The sequence below is a fragment of the Rutidosis leptorrhynchoides genome, chromosome 5, assembly GCF_046630445.1.
Source record: "Rutidosis leptorrhynchoides isolate AG116_Rl617_1_P2 chromosome 5, CSIRO_AGI_Rlap_v1, whole genome shotgun sequence".
In the NCBI taxonomy this organism is placed as follows: Eukaryota; Viridiplantae; Streptophyta; class Magnoliopsida; order Asterales; family Asteraceae; genus Rutidosis; species Rutidosis leptorrhynchoides.
Window position 1 is genome coordinate 372,733,930 of NC_092337.1, and position 22,341 is coordinate 372,756,270.

General features: G+C 34.6%; 1 long non-coding RNA gene across 3 annotated transcripts in view; it reads right to left on the reverse strand.

Moving 5' to 3' along the window:
* Window positions 1–5,667: 5,667 nt before the first annotated feature.
* Window positions 5,668–22,341, reverse strand: part of LOC139847819 (uncharacterized) — a 69,753-nt gene continuing 53,079 nt past the window's right edge. For 2 of the 3 annotated variants that reach the window (XR_011759701.1, XR_011759699.1), the window contains one exon: window positions 5,668–5,978. This is a non-coding gene — a long non-coding RNA (uncharacterized lncRNA). The remainder of the gene's footprint in view (window positions 5,979–22,341) is intronic. The other variant, XR_011759700.1, reaches the window with a different exon arrangement.

The following is a 22,341-nucleotide window of genomic DNA, read 5'->3' on the forward strand; positions in this document are numbered from 1 at the left end:
TGCAGTAGGAGTACTGATTTGTGGTTCTTCTTGAACACTTTCTTTTACTTCATTATCAGCTGATTTTCTTTTTCGAGAATTTTTATCCTTTGAACCGATTGGTCTTCCACGTTTCTGACGTGGCAAAGATTCATGAGTGACGTTATTGCCAGCTTTTGGAATTTCAATTCGAGCTGGAGTATTTACTGCTGGTATATATGATTTTGTCACCGTTTTTGTATCTGTAAATGCATCAGGCAATTGATTTGCAAGTTCTTGTATATGCATTATCTTTTGAACTTCTGTCTCGCATTCTTTTGTGCGAGGATCAAGATACTTTAATTGAGGTTCACACCATGAAACATCATTTTCTTTATTTTTCATTTCTCCCCCTAATCTAGGGAACAATGTTTCATTAAAATGACAATCAGCAAAACGTGCTGTAAAAACGTCACCTGTCATAGGTTCAATATACCTTAATATTGAAGATGTTTCATATCCAACATATATTCCCAACCTCCTTTGAGGACCCATTTTTGTACGTTGTGGTGTCGCAATTGGAACATACACTGCACAACCAAATGTTCTAAGATGGGAAATATTTGGCTCTTGACCAAAAGCAAGTTGTAGGGGGGAATATTTATGACTTGCACTTGGTCTGATGCGAATCAATGCAGCAGCATGTAAAATTGCATGACCCCATATAGATACAGGGAGTTTTGTTCTCATTATCAATGGTCTAGCGATTAACTGTAAACGTTTAATCAATGACTCGGCTAAACCATTTTGTGTATGCACATGAGCAACAGAATGTTCAACAACAATTCCTATAGACATGCAATAGTCATTAAATGCTTGAGATGTAAATTCACCAGCATTATCAAGTCTCACCCTTTTAATGGTGTAATCAGGAAAATGAGCTCTCAATTTAATAATTTGGGCAAGAAATTTTGCAAATGCCACATTACGGCTTGATAACAGACAAACATGAGACCATCTGCTAGATGCGTCTATTAGAACCATGAAATATCTAAATGGTCCACATGGTGGATGAATTGGTCCACATATATCACCTTGAATTCTTTCAAGAAACATTGGTGATTCTTTCTCAACCTTAAGTGGTGAGGGTCTAGTTATCAATTTTCCAAGAGAGCAAGATGTACATGGAACCATTGTATCATGATGGATTTTTCTATCCTTTAGTGGATGTCCATGAGTACATTCAATAATCCTTTTCATCATTGTTGATCCTGGATGGCCTAATCTGTTATGCCATAAACTGAATACACCAGGATCAATATATTTTTCGTTAACTACCATATGTATTTCTGGTACATTTATATGTGTATAATGTAATCCAGAACTAAGTCTTGGCAGTTTTTCAACCACATGACTCTTGTCAGTGATACTTAAATATTTCTCATTTTCTGTTGTCACTGACTGATAATCATACCCGTTAAGGTATATGTCGGAGAAACTCAATAAATTTCTGCTTGACTTGGGAGAAAATAAGGCATCATTTATTAAAAATTTTGTACCATTTGGTAGTATGAAATTTGCCTTTCCTATCCCTTTTATCAAGTTAGCAGGTCCTGATATTGTATGTATAGTTCCTTCCGTTGGTTTTAGATCAATAAAATATTTCTCGGATTTAAGTATAGTGTGTGTAGTTCCACTGTCTGCTATACAGAGATCTCCACCACTTGATTGATGTTGTATTCCAGCAAAATTCATATTGAACTTCATATATAAGAAATAAATAGTGAGTACATTAATATTACACAATATTTTAAACGCAAATAGATAGTACTGAAACATTTAGCAAACATAATGACAAAGACAGACGATATTAAATCGTTTATTTTTCAAAAAACACACAACTTAAACATTCAAGAAATCTTCATATAAATCAGATGGTTTCTCAGTGACTGTTGGATCAATATTATCCACAAAATTTACTTCCTTTTCTTTACCTTTCAGCGAATCCTGATACATCTTAACAAGATGTTTAGATGTTCGGCAAGTATTAGCCCAGTGGCCCATTCTACCACATCTGTAGCAAGATTCTTCAGAATTTTTAGAAGAATTTTCTTCAACATCTTGTTTAATGGGCTTGTTTTGTGGTTGATATTTATATTTTCGTGGATTACTATTTCTTTGACCACCACGGCCACGACCACGACCACGTCCACGCCCATTACCATTACCATAAGGATGGTTTCTACCATAGTTATGGCTTTTGGCATGATGATGGTGATGGTTATTATAACCACGACCTTGCCCGCGTCCTTGTCCCTGTTTATAATTATTTGCAGTATTTGCTTCAGGGATTGCAAGTGTACCAGTAGGACGGGATTGCTGATTTTTCATTAATAGCTCATCATTTTGCTCTGCAACTAAGAGATATGAATTAAGTTCAGGATATGTTTTGAACTTTAGCATTCTCAAATTTCTTTGCACTGTGATGTTTGCAGCATTCATTGTGGAGAAAGTTTTCTCCATCATGTCTGCATCACTAATTTCATGTCCACAGAATTTAAGTTGTGAACATGTATTATACAGAGCTGAGCTGTATTCATTTACTTTCTTAAAGTCTTGGAACCTTAATGTTCTCCATTGTTCCATTGCAGCTGGAAGTAAAATTTCTCTTTGATTATTGAATCTGCTTTTGAGACCTTCCCATAAAACATGGGGATCTTCTACAGTCACATAATTATTTTGTAAGCATTCATCAATATGTTGATGAATAAAGCAACATGCCGTAGCTTGTTCTTTTTCAGAACAAGTGTTGTTTTCATTTATGGTTTCAAGAATGCCCATTGATTTAAGATGCATTTTTACTTTTATAACCCATGGCATGTAGTTGTTTCCAGTTGATTCTAAAGGAGTAAATTTAAGCTTTTCCAGATTCGACATTTTCTATTATCAAAAATTAAAACAAACATCATGATAAATTAGAGTCAATTTATATTCATAAGTATATAAACATTAAACATAAATTTAATATAACATAAATGATAAGTAGGTGACAGTGTCGACCATGTGTAAGTAATCATAAATAAATGTTATATAACAAAAATATAAATATTAGTAAACATAAATGAAAATTTGGCGACAGTGTCGACCATATATTTTTTCAGGTGGTATAACCGACCTATATCATTCTGGTGGTATAACCGACCATATATCATTTTGGTGGTATAACCGACCATATATCATTTTGGTGGTATAACCGACCATATATCATTTTGGTGGCAGAGCCAACCATATTTAGTATTAAGATTATCGTGCTGATAACGTGTTATAATTCAGTAGGCTTATAACTACCTTTAGTGGTTTGATTCTTGATGTTATAATTCAGTAGGCTTATAACTACCTTTAGTGGTTTGATTCTTGATTTAGAATACTAATAATGAAGTGTAAGAACAAAGATGATAATGGAGAGAAAGAAAGAAACACTTTGTAAGTGTGAGAAATGGTGCAAGTTTAATGCTTGCATTCATGAGTATTTATAGCCTAAAATCTCAATATAAAAATACATACTTTGTGTACCAAAATTGACTATATGTATACACCAAAATTGACTATCCATATCTATATTATTATTATTATTATAACAATATATATATATATATATATATATATATATATATATATATATATATATATATATATATATATATATATATATATATATATATATATATATATGGCAAATTGCCCAAAAATGTAACATAAGAATCACTTTTTCCCAATAAATGTAATATCAATTTTTCTTTTGCCTACAAAGGTTTCTAGTTTGAATTTAGTGCTTAGAAGGGTCTCTGATTAGAAAAACGTTGCAATTGGGGTAAAAACTGATATGTGTCATTTTAATTTTTATTTCTTTTGTTGAGGTGTAAATTCCATGTCATATTTTAATGCCACATCATTTTTCCGATCATCTTCTCCGATCAAATTCCGGCCAAAACACAACACATAGAAACACGTCGTCATCTTCTCCGATCACATTCCGGTTAAAACACAACACATAGAAACACGTTGGAAAATAATACGGAGTATGAATCTGGGTCCATCTTGTTTTATTTTAGGTATATCAATTGTTGTGTATATAATAAAGCTAATCAACAAAAGTATAAGGTATTACATCGCAGCCTGAGTTTAAACCATATTATATCCAGAGCTATTAATTATGGCTCTTTAAAACAATTAACTCACGTCCATGTATTCAAACGAATCCTTCCACACCTTCACGCGTTTAATCTTTAAACTCTTCGGTGATGTTTGTGATGGCGGCAGTTGTGGAGGCGACGGGAAGCTTCCGGTGACGGTGACTAAAAGAACCAATGCCATCTCCGACCATGGTCGCCAACACTGAATCCACCATGGATCTTTCATTTAAGAGTTGAACAATGGTGGTGATGTCATGTCTGGTCTTTCGAATCTGCTCATAGTGATAATCAGGTCTTCTTCATCTCAGATCTGAAAGATCATGTTGTTCTATTCGGGTTTAGCCACCGATTGTCGGCACCGAAGTAAATGTTCCATCGTGTTTGGGATTTGTGTGGGATTTGTGTTTACTATAAGTTTGTCGAGAATTTGATGTGTTTATATTTGTTGTGTTTTGACTGGAATTATCAAACCTGCAACCTATTTGTTGTTGATTAGTTTATTTGTTCAACTAGCCTTTAGGAGCTCGTGCGTTGCACGGCGACTCTTAATACAACAAACTCGATACATATATGTTAAATCAATTAACATAGATGAAATAAACATAATATGATTAAGTTTTTTTTATTTACACAACAAATAATGAAAATGAACACACTCATTGATAAATAGTTTAAATGAACTAATAATTAGCATAAATGGCTTATCGTGCAATATTAGTCTGCATCTTTGCGATTTCATCTTTAGTAGTGATCTCAAGAAGTGGACCAAAAGTATCAAGTTCCTCTACAGTCCACTCTTTATCTACAAATTTGCTACACGGGTTACATTTTTAGGATACATCACATTAAAATATCATATAGGCTGCATCACAAACTATCCTAAAATGAAAAGAAGAGTTATACAGCACACATTTATGAAAACCTTCATGGTGAAGTCAAAAGTCAAAGGTCGAAGGTTTGAACTTAGAAAGTTAGAAGGTTTGAACTTAGAAAGTACTGATACATAAATTGACTATTTACCCCATCTTCATTCCCTCTATTTAGATTGGTCAAAGGCCACAGTATATACAAAATGACTACACCATACAGTAAATCTAACAACAACGATCACCAAGACCATCTAAATTAAACTCATATACTATAAGCGCTTTCCGGATTAAAATCACTATAGAACAGTGGCTAAATGTACCCATTTCGTAGCACCACATTACTACACACAGACCTTGATCATTCACATACAAACTATTTAAACTTTGTTAAATATTATGAAAAGCAAGGTGTGAGAGAACTGTTGCTTTATGCAATAGAACACTACATTTTTTAACAACAAAAAACTTCGGTAACAAACATATAAAAAGTCGCTAACATGCTAAAACTCAACTGAAACTCCCAAAAAAACAAAATATATAAGAACCCTAAAATACTAAAGAACACATACCATTGCCACAACAATAAGAATATAACGCAACGTGAATCATATGATATATGATCTTAAAATTCACTTTTAGTACTCCTTATGTGAATACATAACTGAAAGTCAGTAACATTTGATGGCCCTTAGTAATTATTACATGAATTCAGACATCAAAAAGAATTACATAGGGAATATATAAGAGTAATTATTCAAATATTCATAAAAATAATTTACAAAAATAACACACTTGTTAGAAAAAAAAAACGTAAAGAAGATTAAAAACAACCCAACCGCCAAACCTGAGCACCCTTAAGAATAATAATTCAGAACCTGGAGCAAAAGTAAAAATATTATACATGAAAGTTCTTTCTGCTCCCGCATCACATAAGTTACAATTGCAGGAGTTCAACTACCTACAGAATGTCCAGCAATCAATGAACTTTTTGAGATACATTAACGCAAAAAATTGAAGCAGACAAGGGCATCAACTCATGTATAATACATGAAGCATATTGTGACGACCCCGTTGATGTTTCGCGAGGTGTATATAAAATACTATTAATTTTAGCAAGAAAATACTATTAAATACGATACAATTTTACACAAGATATTTATTTATTTATAGAATGGATATACTTAAACCTTGCTACAACACTTATAGGCAGTGTACCTAATCGTACAGTAGTGTAGTTTTTAGTAAGTCCGGTTCGTTCCACAGGGAATCTTTTTAAACAAAGCTTAACGCTATATTAGTTTACTTTTATAAAAATACAAATATATATATATAAATAATATTATTATTATAAAGGGGGGGTTTTTTACCGTTTAATGACCGGTTTGTCGATTTTTAAAACTTTAGTCGCAGTTAAAACCAAATAAATACAAGACTTAAATTAAAGCGTAAAGTAAATAACGATAATGAAATTGCGAATAATAAAAGTGCGATAAAATAAACTTGCGATAATTAAAAAGTACGATAATTAAAAGTGCAATTAAATACAATAACAATAAAAATGCGATAATTAGAAGTGCAATTAAATATAAAATAAAGAAAATTAAATATGAAATAAAAGAATTATGCTTATTTAAACTTCCGTAATCATGATGTTTGACGTGTTGATTTTAGTTTTATGCCCATGGGTTAATTGTCCTTTGTCCTGGATTATTTAATATGTCCGTCTGGTTTTTGTCCATAACAGTCCATCAGTCATAAATATAAAGTGCGAGTATCCTCGTCAAATTATCCTTATACCCGAAGTTAAATATTCCAACTAATTGGGGACTTAAACTGTAACAAGATTTTAATACTTTGTTTAATAATTACACCAGGATGTCGACTGAGTGTAATCCAAGGTTTTAATATTTTGTTATCAATTATACCAAGTGTCCTTGTACATAATTTCACCCCTGTTTTAATTATTCTAGTGGCTATTAATCCATTCCCGTGTCCGGTTAAATGATCGATTATTCGTACATATAAATACCCCGCCCATCGTGTCCGATCGAGTGTATATGGTAATTTATAGGGACGCCCAATTGTAAATCTTTATATTAACATTAACAAACTATCATTTAGTTAAACAAATATAAAGCCCATTAATAGCCCATAGTCTAATTTCCACAAGTGTCGTTCTTTTATCCAAACCCTAATTATGGTACAAAGCCCAATTACCCAATTTTAGTAATTAGCCCAACATCATGATTACTTCGGATTAAATAAGCATAATAATAACTTAGCTACGAGACATTATGAAATGTCCCGTTCTTATTGATTAAAAACGTTCCATATTAATTGATTTCGTTGCGAGGTTTTGACCTCTATATGAGACGTTTTTCAAAGACTGCATTCATTTTAAAACAAACCATAACCTTTATTTCATCAATAAAGGTTTAAAAAGCTTTACGTAGATTATCAAATAATGATAATCTAAAATATCCTGTTTACACACGACCATTACATAATGGTTTACAATACAAATATGTTACAACAAAATAAGTTTCTTGAATGCAGTTTTTACACAATATCATACAAGCATGGACTCCAAATCTCGTCCTTATTTAAGTATGCGACAGCGGAAGCTCTTAATAATCACCTGAGAATAAACATGCTTAAAACGTCAACAAAAATGTTGGTGAGTTATAGGTTTAACCTATATATATCAAATCATAATAATAGACCACAAGATTTCATATTTCAATACACACCCCATACATAGAGATAAAAATCATTCATATGGTGAACACCTGGTAACCGACATTAACAAGATGCATATATAAGAATATCCCCATCATTCCGGGACACCCTTCGGATATGATATAAATTTCAAAGTACTAAAGCATCCGGTACTTTGGATGGGGTTTGTTAAGCCCAATAGATCTATCTTTAGGATTCGCGTCAATTAGGGTGTCTGTTCCCTAATTCTTAGATTACCAGACTTAATAAAAAGGGGCATATTCGATTTCGATAATTCAACCATAGAATGTAGTTTCACGTACTTGTGTCTATTTTGTAAATCATTTATAAAACCTGCATGTATTCTCATCCCAAAAATATTAGATTTTAAAAGTGGGACTATAACTCACTTTCACAGATTTTTTTACTTCGTCGGGAAGTAAGACTTGGCCACTGGTTGATTCACGAACCTATAACAATATATACATATATATCAAAGTATGTTCAAAATATATTTACAACACTTTTAATATATTTTGATGTTTTAAGTTTATTAAGTCAGCTGTCCTCGTTAGTAACCTACAACTAGTTGTCCACAGTTAGATGTACAGAAATAAATCGATAAATATTATCTTGAATCAATCCACGACCCAGTGTATACGTATCTCAGTATTGATCACAACTCAAACTATATATATTTTGGAATCAACCTCAACCCTGTATAGCTAACTCCAACATTCACATATAGAGTGTCTATGGTTGTTCCGAAATATATATAGATGTGTCGACATGATAGGTCGAAACATTGTATACGTGTCTATGGTATCTCCAGATTACATAATATACAATACAAGTTGATTAAGTTATGGTTGGAATAGATTTGTTACCAATTTTCACGTAGCTAAAATGAGAAAAATTATCCAATCTTGTTTTACCCATAACTTCTTCATTTTAAATCCGTTTTGAGTGAATCAAATTGCTATGGTTTCATATTGAACTCTATTTTATGAATATAAACAGAAAAAGTATAGGTTTATAGTCGAAAAAATAAGTTACAAGTCGTTTTTGTAAAGGTAGTCATTTCAGTCGAAAGAACGACGTCTAGATGACCATTTTAGAAAACATACTTCCACTTTGAGTTTAACCATAATTTTTGGATATAGTTTCATGTTCATAATAAAAATCATTTTCTCAGAATAACAACTTTTAAATCAAAGTTTATCATAGTTTTTAATTAACTAACCCAAAACAGCCCGCGGTGTTACTACGACGGCGTAAATCCGGTTTTACGGTGTTTTTTGTGTCTCCAGGTTTTAAATCATTAAGTTAGCATATCATATAGATATAGAACATGTGTTTAGTTGATTTTAAAAGTCAAGTTAGAAGGATTAACTTTTGTTTGCGAACAAGTTTAGAATTAACTAAACTATGTTCTAGTGATTACAAGTTTAAACCTTCGAATAAGATAGCTTTATATGTATGAATTGAATGATGTTATGAACATCATTACTACCTTAAGTTCCTTGGATAAACCTACTGGAAAAGTGAAAAATGGATCTAGCTTCAACGGATCCTTGGATGGCTCGAAGTTCTTGAAGCAGAATCATGACACGAAAACAGGTTCAAGTAAGATCATCACTTGAAATAAGATTGTTATAGTTATAGAAATTGAACCAAAGTTTGAATATGATTATTACTTTGTATTAAAATGATAACCTACTGTAAGAAACAAAGATTTCTTGAGGTTGGATGATCACCTTACAAGATTGGAAGTGAGCTAGCAAACTTGAAAGTATTCTTGATTTTATGAAACTAGAACTTTTAGAATTTATGAAGAACACTTAGAACTTGAAGATAGAACTTGAGAGAGATCAATTAGATTTTAAAAGTGGGACTATAACTCACTTTCACATATATTTCCTTCCTTGGAAATAAGACTTGGCCACGGATCGATTCACAAACTTATACAAATATGTACATATATATCAAAGTATGATCAAAATATAATTACAACCATTTTTATTATGTTTTAAAGATTTGAGTGTATTAAGTCAGCTGTCCTCGTTAGTAACCTACAACTAGTTGTCCACAGTTAGATGTACCGAAATAAATCGATATATATTATCTTGAATCAATCCACGACCCAGTGTATATACGTCTCAGGCTAGATCACAACTCAAAGTATATATATTTTTGGAATCAACCTCAAACCTGTATAGCTAACTCCAACATTACTGCATATAGAGTGTCTATGGTTGTTCTAAATAATATATATACATGGGTCGATATAATATGTCAAAACATTTGCATACGTGTCTATGGTATCCCAAGATTACATAATATATTAGAATACATGTATAATACTATATAAGTTAGCTAGGATATGATTTGTATAGATTTGTTAAACATTTCCCGTAGCTAAAAAGATCAAAAATATCCAATCTTGTTTTACCCATAACTTCTTCATTTTAAATCCGTTTTGAGTGAATCAATTTGCTATGGTTTCATATTGAACTCTAATTTAAGAATCCAAACAGAAAAAAAAGTATAGGTTTATAGTCAGAAATTTAAGTTACATGACAATTACTAAAGATGTAGTCATTTCTGTCGAAAGAACGACATCTTGATGACCATTTTGAAAAACATACTTTCATTTTGAGTTTAACCAAGATTTTTGGATATAGTTTCATGTTCATATGAAAAATCATTTTCCCAGAAGAACAACTTTTAAATCAAAGTTTATCATAGTTTTTAATTATCCAAACCAAAACAGCCCCCGGTTTCACTACGACGGCGTATATCCGATTTTATGGTGTTCATCGTGTTTCCAGGTTTTAAATCATTAAGTTAGCATATCATATAGATATAGAATATGTGTTTAGTTGATTTTAAAAGTCAAGTTAGAAGGATTAACTTTTGTTTGCGAACAAGTTTAGAATTAACTAAACTATGTTCTAGTGATTACAAGTTTAAACCTTCGAATAAGATAGCTTTATATGTATGAATCGAATGATGTTATGAACATCATTACTACCTCAAGTTTTCTGGATAAAACTACTAGAAATGAGAAAAATGGATCAAGCTTCAAAGGATCCTTGGATGGCTTGAAAGTTCTTGAAGCAGAATCATGACACGAAAACAATTCAAGTAAGATTTTCACTCGAAATAAGATTGTTATAGTTGTAGAAATTGAATCAAAGTTTGAATATGAATATTACCTTGAATTATAAAGATAACCTACTGTAAATAACAAAGGTTCCTTGATCTTAGATGATTACTTGGAATGGATTAGAAAGCTTGGAAGTAGACTTGCAAACTTGGAAGTATTCTTGATTTTTATGAAACTATACTTATGGAATTTATGAAGAACACTTAGAACGTGAAGATGGAACTTGAGAGAGATCAATTAGATGAAGAAAATTGAAGAATGAAAGTGTTTTTAGGTGTTTTTGGTCGTTGGTATATGGATTAGATATAAAGGATATGTAATTTTGTTTTCAAGTAAATAAGTCATGAATGATTACTAATATTTTTGTAATTTTATGAGATATTTCATGCTAGTTGCCAAATGATGGTTCCCACATGTGTTAGGTGACTTACATGGGCTGCTAAGAGCTGATCATTGGAGTGTATATACCAATAGTACATACATCTAAAAGCTGTGTATTGTACGAGTACGAATACGGGTGCATACGAGTAGAATTGTTGATGAAACTGAACGAGGATGTAATTGTAAACATTTTTGTTAAGTAGAAGTATTTTGATAAGTGTATTGAAGTCTTTCAAAAGTTTATAAATATATATTAAAACACTACATGTATATACATTTTAACTGAGTCGTTAAGTCATCGTTAGTCGTTACATGTAAGTGTTGTTTTGAAACCTTTAGGTTAACGATCTTGTTAAATGTTGTTAACCCAATGTTTATAATATCAAATGAGATTTTAAATTATTATATTATCATGATATTATCATGTATGAATATCTCTTAATATGATATATATACATTAAATGTCTTTACAACGATAATCGTTACATATATGTCTCGTTTAAAAATCATTAAGTTAGTAGTCTTGTTTTTACATATGTAGTTCATTGTTAATATACTTAATGATATGTTTACTTATCATAGTATCATGTTAACTATATATATATCCATATATATGTCATCATATAGTTTTTACAAGTTTTAACGTTCGTGAATCACCGGTCAACTTGGGTGGTCAATTGTCTATATGAAACATATTTCAATTAATCAAGTCTTAACAAGTTTGATTGCTTAACATGTTGGAAATATTTAATCATGTAAATATCAATCTCAATTAATATATATAAACATGGAAAAGTTCGGGTCACTACAGTACCTACCCGTTAAATAAATTTCGTCCCGAAATTTTAAACAGTTGAAGGTGTTGACGAATCTTCTAGAAATAGATGCGGGTATTTCTTCTTCATCTAATCTTCACGCTCCCAGGTGAACTCGAGTCCTCTACGAGCATTCCATCGAAGCTTAACAATTGGTATCTTGTTTTGCTTAAGTCTTTTAACCTCACGATCCATTATTTCGACGGGTTCTTCGATGAATTGAAGTTTTTCGTTGATTTGGATTTCATCTAACGGAATAGTGAGATCTTCTTTAGCAAAACATTTCTTCAAATTCGAGACGTGGAAAGTGTTATGTACAGCCGTGAGTTGTTGAGGTAACTCAAGTCGGTAAGCTACTGGTCCGACACGATCAATAATCTTGAATGGTCCAATATACCTTGGATTTAATTTCCCTCGTTTACCAAATCGAACAACGCCTTTCCAAGGTGCAACTTTAAGCATGACCATCTCTCCAATTTCAAATTATATATCTTTTCTTTTAATGTCAGCGTAGCTCTTTTGTCGACTTTGGGCAGTTTTCAACCGTTGTTGAATTTGGATGATCTTCTCGGTAGTTTCTTGTATAATCTCCGGACCTGTAATCTGTCTATCCCCCACTTCACTCCGACAAATCGGAGACCTGCACTTTCTACCATAAAGTGCTTCAAACGGCGCCATCTCAATGCTTGAATGGTAGCTGTTGTTGTAGGAAAATTCTGCTAACGGTAGATGTCGATCCCAACTGTTTCCGAAATCAATAACACATGCTCGTAGCATGTCTTCAAGCGTTTGTATCGTCCTTTCGCTCTGCCCATCAGTTTGTGGATGATAGGCAGTACTCATGTCTAGACGAGTTCCTAATGCTTGCTGTAATGTCTGCCAGAATCTTGAAATAAATCTGCCATCCCTATCAGAGATAATAGAGATTGGTATTCCATGTATGGAGACGACTTCCTTCAAATACAGTCGTGCTAACTTCTCCATCTTGTCATCTTCTCTTATTGGCAGGAAGTGTGCTGATTTGGTGAGACGATCAACTATTACCCAAATAGTATCAAAACCACTTGCAGTCCTTGGCAATTTAGTGATGAAATCCATGGTAATGTTTTCCCATTTCCATTCCGGGATTTCGGGTTGTTGAAGTAGACCTGATGGTTTCTGATGCTCAGCTTTGACCTTAGAACACGTCAAACATTCTCCTACGTATTTAGCAACATCGACTTTCATACCCGGCCACCAAAAATGTTTCTTGAGATCCTTGTACATCTTCCCCGTTCCAGGATGTATTGAGTATCTAGTTTTATGAGCTTCTCTAAGTACCATTTCTCTCATATCTCCAAATTTTGGTACCCAAATCCTTTCAGCCCTATACCGGGTTCCGTCTTCCCGAATATTAAGATGCTTCTCCGATCCCTTGGGTATTTCATCCTTTAAATTTCTCTCTTTTAAAACTCCTTGTTGCGCCTCCTTTATTTGAGTAGTAAGGTTATTATGAATCATTATATTCATAGATTTTACTCGAATGGGTTCTCTGTCCTTCCTGCTCAAGGCATCGGCTACCACATTTGCCTTCCCCGGGTGGTAACGAATCTCAAAGTCGTAATCATTCAACAATTCAATCCACCTACGCTGCCTCATATTCAGTTGTTTCTGATTAAATATGTGTTGAAGACTTTTGTGGTCGGTATATATAATACTTTTGACCCCATATAAGTAGTGCCTCCAAGTCTTTAATGCAAAAACAACCGCGCCTAATTCCAAATCATGCGTCGTATAATTTTGTTCGTGAATCTTCAATTGTCTAGACGCATAAGCAATCACCTTCGTTCGTTGCATTAATACACAACCGAGACCTTGCTTTGATGCGTCACAATAAATCACAAAATCATCATTCCCTTCAGGCAATGACAATATAGGTGCCGTAGTTAGCTTTTTCTTCAATAACTAAAACGCTTTCTCTTGTTCATCATTCCATTCAAATTTCTTCCCTTTATGCGTTAATGCAGTCAAGGGTTTTGCTATTCTGGAAAAGTCTTGGATGAACCTTCTGTAGTAACCAGCTAGTCCTAAAAACTGGCGTATGTGTTTCGGAGTTTTCGGGGTTTCCCAATTTTCAACAGTTTCTATCTTTGCCGGATCCACCTTAATACCTTCTTTGTTCACTATGTGACCGAGGAATTGAACTTCTTCCAACCAAAATGCACACTTTGAAAACTTAGCGTACAATTCTTCCTTCCTCAATACTTCTAACACCTTTCTCAAATGTTCACCGTGTTCTTGGTCATTCTTTGAGTAAATAAGTATGTCATCAATGAAAACAATGACAAACTTGTCAAGGTATGTGTGACGACCCCGTCAAAACACTTAACGGATCCGTCAGTTGGTCCCATAGCTTGATCGGACTTAAATGAATTAAATAAACAAAGTTGCATTCTTTTATTTCAAAATGTTCCCCAAAAAGGAAACAAACCAAATTAAGTAGTTTGAAAACCAACCAACCATAATATGAAACCAAAAGTTGACACAAAACATTGCCAACGATCCCACAATTTAAATTATCCAAAATAGAATGCAAACTTAAGTTTCATAAATTGTTTCATAAAATCTGCCCAAATGCATGCAGACTCTTCTAACGACAGCGGAAGCATCAAATAACTCAAGTACCTGTGAAAACATGCAAGTAAACTGTCAACACAAAGGTTGAGTGAATTATAGGTTTAAATAAATAAGTAAACTTTAGACCACAAGATTTAAAAATGTTAGAAAACATTAAACATTATTCCATTATCAATGAGCCACCTGGTAACCACTTAACCCTTTATTTACCCTTGCCAAACACAATAAAAATATACACTTGGACAGTGTATCTACAACAAATTACGAAGTACTAAACATTCCGATTATAAATTGCTAGCGCGACTAGCTCGAAATGGGGTTGTCAAACCCGATAGATCTATCCGTAGGATTCGCGTTCACCGGTAGAAACCAATGATTACAGTTACCAGACTAGGGAATATTTTTGTCCAACTCACAATGAATAATTAAATTTAACTGTTACTTGTGTCTAAACGTAAATAAAAATCTGCATGTAATCACATCCCAAAAATATACTTTGAAAAGTATGTAAAAACGGGACTATAACTCACCTTAAATAGCAACTGAAGAAATCTCACAAACACGCGAACAGCAAGTAAAGTAATGTGATCAAGAAAGATCACAACGCCGACCTATAAATAAAGCAGGTCGAAATAAATAACTAACTTAGGCCAAGTCTTAGTATGATAGCTATTGTACATGTTGCAAGTAGGCATAGAACATTACTCAGCAAGCATCGGTTTGATTGGAACAGCATAAGGATACACACTTTCTATTTTTAGAAAGTTTCTATTTTTAGCAGGTTTCCATTTTTGGAAAGTTTTCTATTTTAGGAAAGTTTCTATTTTTGGAAAGTTTTCTATTTTAGGAAAGTTTCTATTTTTGGAAAGTTTTCTATTTTAGGAAAGTTTCTATTTTTGGAAAGTTTCCAAATTTAGAAAGTTCTATTTTTAGAAAGTTTTGAAGTTAGGAAAGTTTCCTTATTTAGAAAGTCAACAGAAGTCAACTGAAAGTCAAAGTCAACCGAAAGTCAACTCAAAAGTCAACCTTGGTCAAACATAGTCAACATTAATTTTAAAAGTGTAAGTTATAATAATAACATAGGTTATAATGTTATTTAAAGTCAAAAGTGTATAATAATGTCTTAACATAAGTTTAATTAAATAAAATGAATTATTAAAGTTAATATAAGTTGAAATGTTATAATTAGTATAACATAAGTATTTAATTAATTAATTAAATATCAATCATAATATAAATATTATTAATTTATAATAAATTTTAAATCATATCATAAGTATTATTAATTAATAATGAATTATTAATCATATCATAAGTTTCTAATTAAAATTATTAAATCATAAGTATTTAATAATTAAGTCATAATTAAATAATAATTAAGTCTTATAATAATTAAATAATTATTTAATATTTATTATAAGTCTTTTAATAATTTCTCAAAAACAAATTTAATACTTATCATAAGTATTTTCCTTTAATAATAAAAGTATTATTAATCATAAGTCTAATTAAAATGTTAATGAAATTATAATTAATAATTAAATGATATAATAAATATTTATATCATAAGTTTTAAATAATAATAATTACTTCTTTTATCTTAAGTAATTAATTAATAATGAATTCCATAAATTTTATCATAAGTTTAATCATTAACCATAAGTTTTAAGTTTAAAAGTTCGCCAGGTCGTATCTTGAGCCCCGGGCGTCGGTTTCGGGCAAGCCACATATGTAACTTCACCTACTCAAACCACCCGACACATTTATGAACTCAAGGACACTCCAAGAACAGTCCCTAGGTCGTGGATATCAGCCATGACATCAATTGGGAAAATCATCTTACTCAAAACAGTAATTCGGGCAAAACGGGTGAACCGTGGCTCGGATTTAGGTGACCCAAACATGAATATTCGTCTCACCATCAGTCCTAACCAAATGAGGCACCCTAAAGACACCAAGGATGGTCACAAAGTCGGACCCAACCTTGTTCATGCCAAGAACACCTTTCAATCTTTAACAAAAACCAAATTAAGCATATCTAGGGCTCCGGGAATCGAAACGACATGAATCCGGAGTCTAAAATTAATGTCTTGATGAGAGGAACTCATTTATGTACTTTATTTTAACATTCATATCAGTTACAAAGTCAGAATATACGAAACAAACTGCTGTCCAAAATTTACAAACCGAAAACATGTACAAACGAGTAATTCTACGCATTCAAACAACAATACAATAACTTATACACATCATACTAATCATATAACATATAAAATCAGTAAAATAATTGAAAATTCAAAAAGCTAGGGTTAGGGTTTATACCCTAATCGAGAAACAAAGAATATGATCGCGTAGAGAACGAAGAGAGGAACGCGTTTATGTAGATGATCTCTTGATCCAAGCTAGCTTTTTGATGAAGATGGTGGTTTATGGTGGTGATGGTGGCGGCACAAAGAGGGAGGAGAGGAGAGGGTGAGAGCAAAAATAAAACTAGGTCTTGAAAAATTGGGAAAGTGATAAACAAAATCTCAAAAAAAAGAAAAATAAGGAGAAGGGATCCCCTCCCCCCCTTGGCTTCGGCCGAAATTGCTTGGGGGTGGGCCCCATGGGTCCAATTTTGCTAAATGGTGAAATCCTTGTGGCCCGAGATCCCGTACGAAGCCCGAAACGCGAAAACACGCTTACGCGATTAAAAATCCGGAAAGATAACGAACGCGCGACGAAAAATAAATATAAATACACCTACTAATAATATGACCTTAAAATATCATATTTAAAATATTTAGGATTTAAAAATCCAGAAAACTCGACCGTTGGTTTAAAAACCGAAAAGATTCGCCGGATGGAAATCCGCGGAACGTAGAAACGTATAATTTAAAATATGAATACATATATCCACATAACACATAATAATTATTATATATATATTATTACAAAAAAAAAAAAATAATATAGGTCATGGAAATGACGTGGCACACTAACAGTTAACGGTCGTTAAATAGTTAACGAAAGAAAATAACGGAAAAAGTAGGGTCGTGACAGTACCTCCCCGTTACGGAAATTTCGTCCCGAAATTTAAGCAGGCGCAGGGGTTGACTCGGCATCTGAGAACAAATGCGGATACTTCTGCTTCATTTGGTCTTCACGCTCCCAAGTGAACTCGGGACCGCGTCTAGCGTTCCATCGGACCCGAACAATAGGAATTCTGCTCTGTTTAAGAGTCTTAACCTCTCGGTCCATGATCTCAACTGGCTCCTCAATAAAATGCAATTGCTTGTCAACTTGAAGTTCCTCCAAAGGAATAGTCTGATCAAATTCAGCCAAACACTTCTTTAAGTTCGAAATATGGAAAACATCGTGAACAGCACTGAGTTCTTGTGGCAACTTCAAACGATAAGCCACCGGTCCAACTCTTTCAATGATCTCAAACGGTCCCACGAAACGAGGACTTAACTTCCCTCTTTTACCAAAACGAATAACACCCTTCCAAGGCGAAACTTTTAACATAACACGATCACCAACTTGAAATTCAACATCTTTCCTTCCTTTGTCGGCATAACTCTTTTGCCGACTTCTAGCAGTTCTCAACCTTTCTTTAATTTGAACAATCTTCTCAGTAGTCTCGTGAATAATCTCTGGACCTGTAAGTTGAGCATCCCCAACCTCATTCCAACAAATAGGAGATCTACATTTCCTACCGTACAAAGCTTCAAACGGTGCGGCTTTAATACTTGCGTGGTAGCTGTTGTTATAAGAAAACTCAGCTAACGGCAAATACTTATCCCACCCATTTCCAAAATCAATCACACAAGCTCGCAACATATCTTCTAATGTCTGAATGGTCCTCTCACTTTGACCATCCGTTTGAGGATGATAAGCGGTGCTCATATCCAATCTAGTGCCCAAGGCTTCTTGCAACGATTGCCAAAATCTCGATACAAATCGACTATCTCTGTCGGAAATTATAGAAACGGGAACACCATGCCTCGAAACAATCTCTTTCAAATACAAACGGGTGAGTTTCTCCATGGAATCGGTTTCCCTAATCGGCAAAAAGTGAGCCGACTTAGTGAGTCGATCTACAATCACCCAAATCGCATCGTAGCCACCCGAAACTCTTGGTAACTTAGTGATAAAATCCATAGTGATACCTTCCCACTTCCACTCGGGAATTTCTGGTTGTACCAACAATCCGGACGGTTTTTGATGTTCAGCTTTGACCTTAGAACAGGTCAAACACTTAGCCACATACGTAGCCACATCACCTTTCAAATTTGGCCACCAATACAGCTCCTTAAGATCATGGTACATCTTCCCTGAACCAGGATGAATAGAGTACCTAGACTTGTGAGCCTCATCCACAACAAGTTGTCGCAGTTCACCAAACTTCGGAACCCAAAGACGTCCTACAAAGTACCTAGTACCATCTGCTCGAATCTCGAATTTCTTAGCCATACCTCTTACGTTTTCTTTCACAAAATTCTCTTCCTTTAAGGCTTCTTGTTGTGCCTCAAGAATCTGCCTTGCGAGGTTTGATCTAACTGTCATATTCAAGGCCCTAACCCTGCGAGGTTCAGTCCTTTCTTTACGACTCAATGCATCAGCCACAACATTGGCCTTACCCGGGTGATACAAAAGGTCACAATCGTAATCATTCAACGTCTCAATCCATCTTCGTTGTCTCATGTTCAACTGTTTCTGATCGAGGATATGTTGAAGACTTTTGTGATCTGTGTACACAGTACTCTTGACCCCATACAAATAATGTCTCCAAATCTTAAGTGCAAAAACAACGGCCCCCAACTCTAAATCATGAGTTGTATAGTTCTGCTCGTGAATCTTCAACTGACGTGATGCGTACGCAATAACCTTCTTTCGTTGCATCAAAACGCAACCATAGCCTTGTCGTGATGCGTCACAATAAACAACAAAATCATCATTACCCTCCGGTAGAGACAATATCGGAGCGGTAGTCAGTTTCTTCTTCAAAATCTGAAAAGCATTCTCCTGTTCATCCTTCCACTCATACTTCTTCCCTTTATGCGTTAAAGCAGTCAGAGGTTTCGCTATACGAGAGAAATCCTGGATGAACCTTCGATAGTAACCTGCCAATCCTAAGAACTGACGAATTTGAGTAGGAGTTTTCGGGGTTTCCCACTTTTCAATCGCCTCAATTTTAGCAGGATCAACTTGTATTCCTTGTTTGCTAACAATGTGACCAAGGAACTGAACTTCTCTTAACCAAAAAGCACACTTAGAGAACTTAGCGTACAACTCTTCTTTCTTTAACAAATCAAGCACTAACCTCAAGTGTTCTTCGTGCTCTTCATCACTCTTAGAATAGATAAGAATGTCGTCGATGAAAACAATAACGAACTTGTCCAGATAGGGTCTACACACACGGTTCATGAGGTCCATGAACACAGCAGGTGCATTTGTCAATCCGAACGGCATAACAAGAAATTCAAAGTGACCGTAACGGGTGCGAAAAGCAGTTTTTGAAACATCAGATTCTTTAACACGCAACTGATGATAGCCAGAACGAAGATCAATTTTTGAATAAACAGAAGAACCCTGAAGCTGATCGAACAGATCATCAATTCTCGGAAGAGGATAACGATTTTTAACAGTGAGCTTATTCAGTTCACGATAATCAATGCATAAACGAAAAGAACCATCCTTCTTCTTAACAAACAGAACAGGAGCTCCCCAAGGGGACGAACTAGGACGAATAAAACCTTTGTCTATCAACTCACGGAGTTGACTTGACAATTCTTGAAGTTCAGAAGGCGCAAGACGATAAGGAGCACGTGCTACAGGAGCAGCACCGGGAACAAGATCAATTTGAAATTCTACCGCGCGTTGCGGCGGAAGGCCAGGTAAGTCATCGGGAAACACCTCGGGAAAATCCCTGACAATATGAACGTCATCAACGTTCTTTACTTCCTTACTAGGATCAACAACATGAGCAAGAATAGCATGACAGCCCTTACGGAGATGTTTACGAACTTTCATACAGCTAATAAGGTTTAACTGTGTGCATTTCTTATCTCCAAAGACCATCAGTGGCTCTCCAATCACATCAGTAATACGAATAGCCTTATCATAACAGACGATCTCGGCACGGTTCGCGGACAACCAATCCATACCAATAACAATATCAAAACTACCAAGTTCAATCGGTATCAAATCTATCTCGAAATCCCTACCACCCAGATTAATGTTACACTTACGATGTACAGTCTTAGCAGTAAGTTCCTTACCATTAGCTACTTCAATAACATAAGTATTGTCTAAGAGAGTTAACGGCGTTTTGATTCTCGGACTTAATTTACTCGACACTAAACTTAAATCAGCCCCTGAATCAAATAGAACATAAACTGATAAATCGTTGACTGAGAACGTACCAGTAACAAGCTTAGGATCTTCCTCCGCATCCTTAGCATTAATGTTGAATGCTCGGCCGCGTGCAGTCTCTGCAGTCTTCTTGTTGGGACAAGCATCTCGGAAATGCCCCGGCTTCCCACACTCATAACAAACCCTCGGATTACCTCCATTATTCGATTTCCCATTACCATTACCGTTACCACCTCTATTACCAACATTATTATTATTACCACCAGTCGCGGGAGTAGCAGACCCCGGCAAAAGCACTGTACAATCTTTAGCAATGTGCCCTTGCTTAGAGCACCTCTTACAAGTAACTGTGCAGTAACCATCATGAACTTTATAGCAACGAGGACACACACGCTGATTTCTGTTGTTAGCACCTGAGGTATCCTGTTTCTTCTGCTGATTTTGGTTTTGATTGCGGTTGTTATCCCACTTTCGTTTCCCATTTTCAGCCTTCTTGACAACCTCCTCACTACTTTCAACAACTGTAGTCTTGCTTCTTCTCAACACCTTGTCATTAAGTTTGTGGGCCATAGACATAGCGGCCTCAATAGTCTGGGGTTCACTGGACTCAACCCCGTGTTCAATCTTCTCGGACAAACCATCAATGTAAGCCTCAATTTTGCGGTCCTCATCCGCATAAACCCTAGGACACAGCAAAGTTAACTCGAAAAACCTTCGTTCATAGGCATCTAACTCGGTGCCATGCATTTTCAAATTCTTGAGCTCAACCTCTAGCTTCTTAAGCTCACCCCGAGGTCTATAGCGGGTGATCAATCTTTCCTTAAAATCATTCCAGGCCAAACCATAAGCTACATCGCTTCCCAAACTACTAACCAGATTGTTCCACCATGTCAAGGCACTATCCTTGAGAGTGCAACTAGCGAAACTAACTTTGTCCTCTTCACGAACTCGACTGACCCTGAAAATAGATTCGATTTTCTCGAACCAACGAGTAAGCCCTATTGGTCCTTCCGTACCACTGAATTCTTGAGGTCGACCAGCCATAAAAGTTTTGTGGGAGCATCCCACGTTGTTGTTCGCATTGGCGTTAACATTAGCATTTGCTGCCATAGCAGCAGCAATTCCTTCATTGATCAGGCGTTGCATACGCGCTTCAGTGGACTCTCTTGGAGGCATGATCTTCAAAATAGAATAACACATCCGTTAGTACCAAGAATAATACTAGTGTCATAAAGGAATAGATCAAAACACGAAAAGACTAACCA